Raw genomic sequence first — 8,782 nt, forward strand, 5'->3', positions numbered from 1 at the left:
TTTTACTAACAGTTAGAGAGCCTCCAACATGATGAAAGGTAGTGTTCTCATGTACCAGGTTGCAACTGTGGCCCTGTTGGCCTTGGCTTGCTCTCTTGCCTTTGCCTCTGACCCTAGTCCTCTTCAAGACTTCTGTGTTGCGGTCGACAAGTACGATTCTGCCGGTATGAACACATTCTTATTACTACGTAGCTTCTTTTGGAAATATTCATTTAATTTAAAGCATCTTTACTGATTTTCTCATTATCTATAATTATGCTTGAAGGTCACGTTATTAACTACATTACATACTATCAATTATGATGGACATTTTACTGTTCCTTTTTTATAGTAACAGACTTTTATTTTCTGCATGCAGTATTTGTGAATGGAAAGTTTTGCAAGGATCCAAAGGATGTCGAAGCTGAGGACTTCTTCTTCTAAGGGCGCCTAAATGTTGCTAGAGACACTTCGGGTAAACAGGGGTCAAATGTCACCACCGTTACTGCGAAACAATTTCCAGGCCTTAACACTCTAGGCATATCCTTGGCTCGCCTTGACTTTGCACCATACGGCCAAAATCCTCCACACACACATCCTCGTGCCACTGAGGTTCTATTTGTCTTGGAGGGTACTCTTTACGTTGGCTTTGTCACCTCTAACCAAGCTGATGGAAAAAACATTCTCTTCACCAAAGTTCTAAATGTCGGAGATGTCTTTGTATTCCCAGTTGGTCTCGTTCACTTCCAATTAAATATTAGAAAATCCAATGCCATTGCCTTTGCTGGTCTCAGCAGCCAGAATCCGGGAGTTATCACCATAGCCAATGCAGTATTTGGATCTGAGCCTCCCATTAATTCCGATCTTCTCACCAAGGCCTTTCAAGTAGATAAGAATCTGGTTGAATATCTTCAAAAAGTATTCTAAAAATAGAAATATATAAAATAATAAACACATTAATGAACCGTTAAACAATTCTAATAAACTGAAAATTTTCATATATATTTCATTTGTTGTAACGTTATTTAAATAATTATAATGAAATAAGACGGTTCTTTACGTACTCTCTCATTTACTTAATTAATTACTCTACTTGAGTTGTGGCATCGTACGCTTGACGTAAAAGGAACGAGTATTGTAGTAATTTTGATAAAGAAATAAATTTACCCGTTATAGTGCATAGATCCGTTACGTTTTTATTTGTTTTAATTAAAAAAATGGATCGGGTATATTACTTATTATCTGTTAACCGGACTCGCTATCAGCCCAAGTGTAAGGCAAATATCGGATCCAATTATTTGCCCTCTAGTCATTAACATTGGCTCTGATAAACGCATGGACCCAAGTAGCCAACCACCATTCATCTCAAAGAAACGTTCTTATTAACAAGAAAGAAATGAAAAGAAAAGAAAAGACAAATCAGTAAAACCGGTGAATTAATTATTTAAAATTACTTTGATATTTTAATTTAAAATATTTTTTAAATAATGTGATACTATGTTAAGTGTTAGAGTGAGTAGTATAAACTAAGAGAGAGTAGAGCTTTTTTTTTTTTTTTCCCTAAAATTATCTCTAGAGTTAATACGCTTCAAATTTTCGTAGATTCATGCACAACTAGTAAACCGACGTAGAAATGCCTCATCATTCGTCAAATTGGGCGTTTGTCAAGAGGGCCTCGAGCAGTGTTACCCAAATAAAGAGAGATGCTGAGCGTATATGAAATTTACATCATTCAAGGGACGTACGGTAACACATATTTATGCGTGCCGTCTAACATAATTACGGTAAAATTGACTATATGTAAAGTAGAAAAGGAAAAATGATAAATACACTATACTTTTCATAACATATTTCAATCATATTTTAAAATTAAGGGCATTATTATAAAATATCATCTAAAAAAACACTACTTTATAAAAATACCTTCATTTTATATCATGTATTGTGAAAAGTATTATGAAGAATATTGTGTGTATCATTACTTGAAAAGAAAATACAGTGCAACTCTTTTCCCTCCGCTAGAGTACTACTCTCTCATTGGAATAGGTTAAATTAAATAAAAACATCGATTTCACTAAAATCACTCCAAAAATTAATTATATACATATACGTACGCAAGTATGTACAACAAGTAATAATTTCCCATTAATTCCTTTTAGATATTCAGAAAATTTTATTTAATTATTTTTCCTTTCAGTTTTATTAGATGTAAAGTCAGACAATGTGGACGTACGTACGTACGTACGTGCTCCATCTCTTCAAAGAGAAATGATATTTGCAATCGTAGTTATGCAAGTAGCGTACCGTTACTTTGAAAGAAATGAATTAATATGGGACCAACATGAAAAAAAACTAACTTTTTAATCGTGGACCCTACTCTTTTTCAAAGCGATTGTGCGGCGTTTGCAATTCCACGACTGTATGTAGCACTGCTCCTCTTTAAATATATACATATACAGAGCCATCTTTACCTACCCGTTGTTGGCCTTGCGATTTTGTTGTTGATGTTGTTAAATGGAGGGGCGCCCACATGGGACAGACTCCTTCTTCACTTTGTCTAACGCATAGCCTAAAGGCCATGCGTTATTTGCTTATAACGTATGGCTTAAAGCCATGCATTACTGCCATTAAATGGCAGTTTTACGCTGGCCTTTAAGGCCAGTGTTGTAGGGGGTTATATATAGTCTCCCTCTTTTGATTCTTGGTAATCATTTAAATTAGTAAAAAGCTTTCTCTCTTTTGTTCTCTCTTAAAATAATATTTAGGTTGTGGATTTGTTAAAGCGTTACTCTAGTTTTAAACTACATAGTACGCTTTACCACTAAGTGGAAACTCTTGAAATTTGTCGATTTGGAGAAACTTGTAGAGCAACTTTATAAGCTGAGCTTGATGTACTTTCCACTATGTTTTCTTACATTGGTATCTGTGATGACCCGTTTTTGAGTGTATTTTCGCTGAAATATTTGTTTTTATTTTAATTAATATATTAGCTATTTATTTTAATTTATTTGCGTTTTAAAAATTGGGTTTTAATTTAATTTATTTTATTTGAGGTTGTGTTTTATTTCTTTAAGTTGTTTTGTGGTTTTAATCTTTTTGGCGGTTTGTTTCGTTTTCCCGGAGTGAGGATTGGACCTCATCTCTTTTCACATCTTTTTCATTTTTTTCTCTTTTTCCTTTTTCTTTTCCATTCTTTTCCTTTTTTCCTTCTTTTTCTTTTTTCTTTTTTTCTTTCTTTCCTCTCCCGCTCGACCGAACCCCCCCCCCGTGCTCTCTCTCTCTCTCTCTCTCTCTCTCTCTCTCTCTCTCTCTCTCTCTCTCTCTCTCTCTCTCTCTCTCTCTCTCCCTCTCCCCTGCGTCGTCCCTCTCTCTCCTCCAGCCCAGCGCCGTCCGGCCACCAACCGGACCCCCACCGGTCCCATTTTCTTCCCCTCCCTCCGGTGCGCCTCCCCACCGAAAACCACCCCCAACCGGCCGGCCATTTGGCCGGAAAAAGCCCAACAAGCCTCCACGGATTTCACTCCGATCCGCCGCCGTCGCTCCACCTCCGGCCACCATTTCTTTACCACTTCATCACCGGTCCCTTGCCGTCCTAACCCACCCATTTCCGGCCTCCAACGACCACCGGAGCAGCTCCCACGAGCTTGTTTTCCGATTTGCTCTTTTTGGCCATTTCCGGCCATTCCGCCGCCACCCACGGCCGTCCGTCACTTCCATTAGCTTCACAACCATCCCTTGACCATCCTCCATCAATCTCGTGTCCTAGTTTGTCCCCGTTCAAAAGTGGGTTTTTCAGACCCACGGCCACAGTGAATTTTCACTGTGACGTTGCTGTTTTTCCGCCGCTTGCAACGCCGCTTGTTTTCTAAAATTGCCGTATAGCGCTGTAAGTATTTTCCAAACCCTATTTTCAGATTTTAATATATATTGCTCATTCAAATATTTTACTGTTGTTGGTTGTTGATTCCGGACTGAGTCCGAGGAGTTTCGGGGGTCGGATGGATGGAGGACGGAGTTGTCTGTTTAATTGATTTATGTTGGTTGGTTAATTTATTATGCATTGATATGGCATTTCATGGTGCATGCATGGGTGTTTTTGTTCATGTGTGAAAAGCCTGTGTATTGGCGTGAGTGGTTTTACGGGTGCGTGTGTATCACGAGCCCAAGCCGGGATGGGTTATTATCTCGGTGGAGCTCCTCTGGTCACTCGGGAGCGGAATAAACTGAGTGATGTCCCCTGAGTTGTCGAGAGAGATGACGGGAGCGGGGCTAGGGGATGCTTGGCTACGAACGCGCCGGGCGCGGAACCGGGCATCGCCCTACTCACCGACTCCGTGGCCCTTCGCTGGCGAGGGCTAGAGGGTGCTTGGCTACGCACGCGCGGGAGGCGCGGAACTGGGCATCGCTCGTTAGGTGTCACATGCGTGGTGATACTCTACGGTGTGACACTGGAGCCAGGGTGTGCGGATGACCCCTAGGGGAGGTCATGGTGCATACGGTTAAAATTGGATAATGGTTTATGAGGCCAAATGGGACTTTTGGCGTGGGCCAGATGGACTTCTGGCGAGATATTGGGCTGGATGGACTTCCGGCGAGATATTGGGCCAAATGGACTTTTGGCGGCCAAATGTGACTTTTGGCGTGTTTTTCAGAAAGGATATGCTTTTGGGCCAAATGGGTTTTTTGGCGTGTGTGGAAAACTTGGGTTTTTTGTGGGCTTTGTGCATTGGGCATGTTTCATGCATCTTGTATGAGTTTTATGTGTTTTTATCTGGTAGTGTTTGGGTTTTACTTACCTGCGGTACCATTCGTGGTTCCGTAGCTTTTGGTGCAGAGTTAGAGGACGAAGAGGAGGAGGCTGAGCCCGAGGATGCGGCTCCGCCGGGTTGCTGATGCTATCTTTATATTTGTTTAAAACTGTATTCGTGTTTTGTAATATTTATCTATGTACGTTTTAAACAGCTTGTATTACGTTAAGAAAAATTCTGGTACTTAGTTATGACTTTCGTTATCCGCTGCGTGTTTCTCTGTACACATCTGTTGCCTTGCACACACTCGGCACCCGTCGATGGGATGGTGACCCGGGTTGTCACCATCCGGACGTCTCAATTTCCCCGTGTTCGGGCGTGGGGATTTTGGGGGCGTCACAGGTGGTATCAGAGCGGTTTGGCTCTGGGTAAAACCACATGTCCCGTAGGTAGTACCAGAATGTTTTTAAAGTTGTGTTTTGAAAATTATGTTAAGTATAGTTGTCTTATTTGTTTTATTTGTGTGAGCTTGTTTGTTTGTTTTATTTATTTAGTTATGTTTTGGCATGCTGGTTTCTTTTGTTTCTGCTGTGTAGTGCTGTTTTTGTTTTTGTTGGTTTTATGATGGTTTTATTTGTTTTCTTAAAGGAGGGTCAAGAGTAGTGTTGTGACGGGAATATGGGGAGACCAGGGAGACCAAGGAAAAATACTCAGGAACCGCAAGAAAATACCTCCAGAGATGACTCCATAGCCGAAGCAATTCGGCAGATGACGGAGTTTATGCAACAGATTGCGAGGTCCCAACAGGCAGGGCCTTGGCCACCACAAGGACCTTGGCCACCACAAAGGGGTCCTTGGCCACCATCAGGAGGGCCTTGTCCACCATCAGGAGGACCTTATCCACCGTCAGGAGAACCTTGTCCGCAACAAGGAGGGTATTGGCCACAACCAGGAGGTCCTTGGCCATATCAGGGAGGGCCTTGGATGTATCCAGGAGGGTCCAGCAGCATGGTGCAGGCCGGATGCACCTATGAGCGCTTCCTAGCGCATCGGACTCCACACTTCGCGGGAAATGAGGATCCAGTTCAGGCTGGAAAATGGATCAAAGATCTGGAGAAGACTTTTGAGGTGTGTGGGTGCACTGAGGCACAACAAGTACTTTACGCCAGCTACCTCTTGCAGGGCACTGCTTCTGATTGGTGGGATACCAAGAGGGTGCTGTTGGAATCTGAATTGGGATCTTTTGCTGCGGTGACCTGGCAGCGTTTCAAGAAAGAGTTCAATGACTACTTCTTTCCCGCATCGGTAAGGAAGCAAAAGGCAAGAGAGTTCTCTAATCTGGTCCAAGGGGGCGCGACAGTGGAGCTGTACGCCCGAAGGTTCATAGAACTTGAGCGGTTTGCTCCTCATCTTGTCGCCACTGAGGAGATGCGAGCAGATCGTTTCCAGGAGGGGCTGCGTCAGGACATACGCCGCATGGTGGTCAGCCATCGGATAACCACTTTTCAGGAGTTAGTGGATGTGGCCACCCTTATAGAGAGGGAAAATAATCTGAGTTTGGGCTCCCCTTCAGGGCAAAAGAGGCGGAGTTTTTCTGGTGAAGGAAGCAGCTCGGGTTCACCTCAGAAGTTTGTTCAGTGGACTGGAACCCGATCTCAAGCATCCTCCAGTGTTCGCATGGGAGGACGTATGCCTGTTTGTGGAGTTTGTAATAGAGCTCATGAGGGCGAGTGTCGGACGAGTAGCGGACCCCAGTGTTATCGGTGCGGCCAAGTGGGGCATATTGCTCGGGATTGCCCCGTTAGAGCTCAAGGAAGCCGTGGAGGTAGACACGGTGGAAGAACCAACCCGAGACAAGCAGTGCAAGCCCGGGTTTATGCTGTCACGCCCGGAGAGGTGGACGATGAGGCACCAGCGACCCATGATGCTGGAGTAATCACAGGTATGGATCAATTTAGTCTTTTAAGTTGGATTTAATTTTTTTTGGTGCATTTGGTTTCTTCGTTGTTTTTTTTGGATTTCATGGGTTGTGTGTTTGGTTCAGGAAGAGTCCGTTTGTATGAGTTTTATGCTTGTACTTTGTTTGATTCCGGTGCTTCACGATCGTTTGTGTCTTCCACGTTTGCTCGGGTGTGTAACTTGGTCACGGAACCGTTGCCGAAGGCTATGGTAGTGGCGCTACCCGATGGCGAGATGGTGTGGTGTTCCAAGGTTGCGTTGGGATGCCCGTTAAATCTTGAGGGAAGGTTTTTGGATGCTGATCTGGTGGTATTCAAGCTGTTGGGTTTTGATATCATCCTCGGGATGGATTGGCTATACCGATATTCTGCGACTATTAATTGCAGAAGTCGGACAATTAGCTTTCAGCTTCCGGATGGTGATTGTCTGGAATTTGCGGGGAGTAGATTAAAAGAAAAGCCGATGATTATATCGGCGATACAGGCAAGAAGAGAGATTGCATGGGGAGCGGATGCATTCTTGGTTCAGATGGTGTCCACGCCGTCTGAGAAGAAGTCCTTGGCAGACATTCCAGTTGTGGAAGAGTTCCCCGATGTGTTTGTGGATGACTTGCCCGGACTACCCCCCGTGCGAGAGATGGAGTTTGTTATAGACTTGGAACTTGGAGCGGCTCCTGTGCATAAGGCTCCTTACCGCATGGCACCGGCTGAATTGAAAGAGTTGAAGACTCAGTTGCAAGAATTAGTAGAGAAGGGGTTTATTCAGCCTAGTACGTCGCCGTGGGGTGCTCCAGTTTTATTTGTTAAAAAGAAAGATGGAACCATTCGTATGTGCATTGACTATCGGGAGTTGAACAAGGTGACCATCAAAAATAAATATCCTCTCCCGCGAATAGATGATTTATTTGACCAACTTCAAGGAGCAGCCGTGTTCTCTAAGATTGATCTGAGGTCGGGATACTACCAGCTGAGAATCAGAGACCAGGATGTGCCTAAAACTGCTTTCAGGTCGAGGTATGGGCATTATGAATTTAAGGTGATGCCGTTTGGGTTAGCTAATGCCCCTGCAGCGTTCATGGATTTGATGAATAGGGTGTTTCAACCTTACATGGATTCCTTTGTGGTAGTATTTATCGATGATATACTGATTTATTCCCGAGATGTTGAAGAGCATGTGTATCATCTTAGCCTGGTACTAGAGAGATTGAGAGAGCACCAGTTATACGCCAAGCTCAGCAAGTGTGAGTTCTGGTTGGAAGAAGTTAAATTTCTTGGGCATGTAATTTCCCAGGGTGGAGTGGCAGTTGATCCTAGTAAGGTAGAAGCCATTTTGTCATGGCCACGCCCAACTACAGTACGCGAGATCAGGAGTTTCTTGGGACTCGCCGGTTACTACCGAAGGTTTGTAGAAGGTTTTGCTCGCCTATCCGGACCTCTCACAGCTTTGACTCGGAAGAATACAGAATTTGTGTGGTCAGAGAAATGTGAGAGAAGCTTCCAGGAATTGAAGAACAGGTTGACAACGGCACCAGTGTTAGCACTCCCAGAACCGCATAAGCCATTCGTAGTCTTCAGTGATGCGTCTAAGTTCGGTTTGGGTTGTGTCCTTATGCAGGAAGGACGGGTTGTAGCCTATGCATCTCGTCAGCTTAAGGACCATGAGAAGAATTATCCGACGCATGATCTAGAATTGGCTGCGATTGTTTTTGCACTCAAGATCTGGCGGCATTTCTTGTATGGGGAAGCTTGTGAGGTATTTACTGATCATAAGAGCTTGAAGCATTTGTTTTCCCAGAAAAATCTGAATATGAGGCAAAGGCGTTGGCTGCAGCTAATCAGTGACTATCAGTGTGAGATCAAGTACCACCCGGGGAAGGCTAATATAGTTGCTGATGCTTTGAGCCGGAAGTCTCATTTGGAGGATGAAGCCGAACCGTCAAAAGTGGATTCATTACTTTATGGGATGAGAAGGCTCCTTATAGAGAGTTCGCAGCAAGTAGAGATTTTGTCTTTAGTTCTTGACATTCGGGTAACAGATTTTGAAGAATTGAAAGCTCTCCAAAGAAAGGATCAGAAGCTGCTGAACATCAGGAAAAG

The 8,782-nt window shown here is 43.6% G+C and overlaps 1 pseudogene; it reads left to right on the plus strand.

The window, feature by feature from the left end:
• LOC122311405 lies at window positions 1-906 on the plus strand (annotated as a pseudogene).
• The last annotated feature ends 7,876 nt before the right edge of the window (window positions 907-8,782 follow it).

The sequence above is a fragment of the Carya illinoinensis genome, chromosome 5 (assembly GCF_018687715.1).
Source record: "Carya illinoinensis cultivar Pawnee chromosome 5, C.illinoinensisPawnee_v1, whole genome shotgun sequence".
Lineage (NCBI taxonomy): Eukaryota > Viridiplantae > Streptophyta > Magnoliopsida > Fagales > Juglandaceae > Carya > Carya illinoinensis.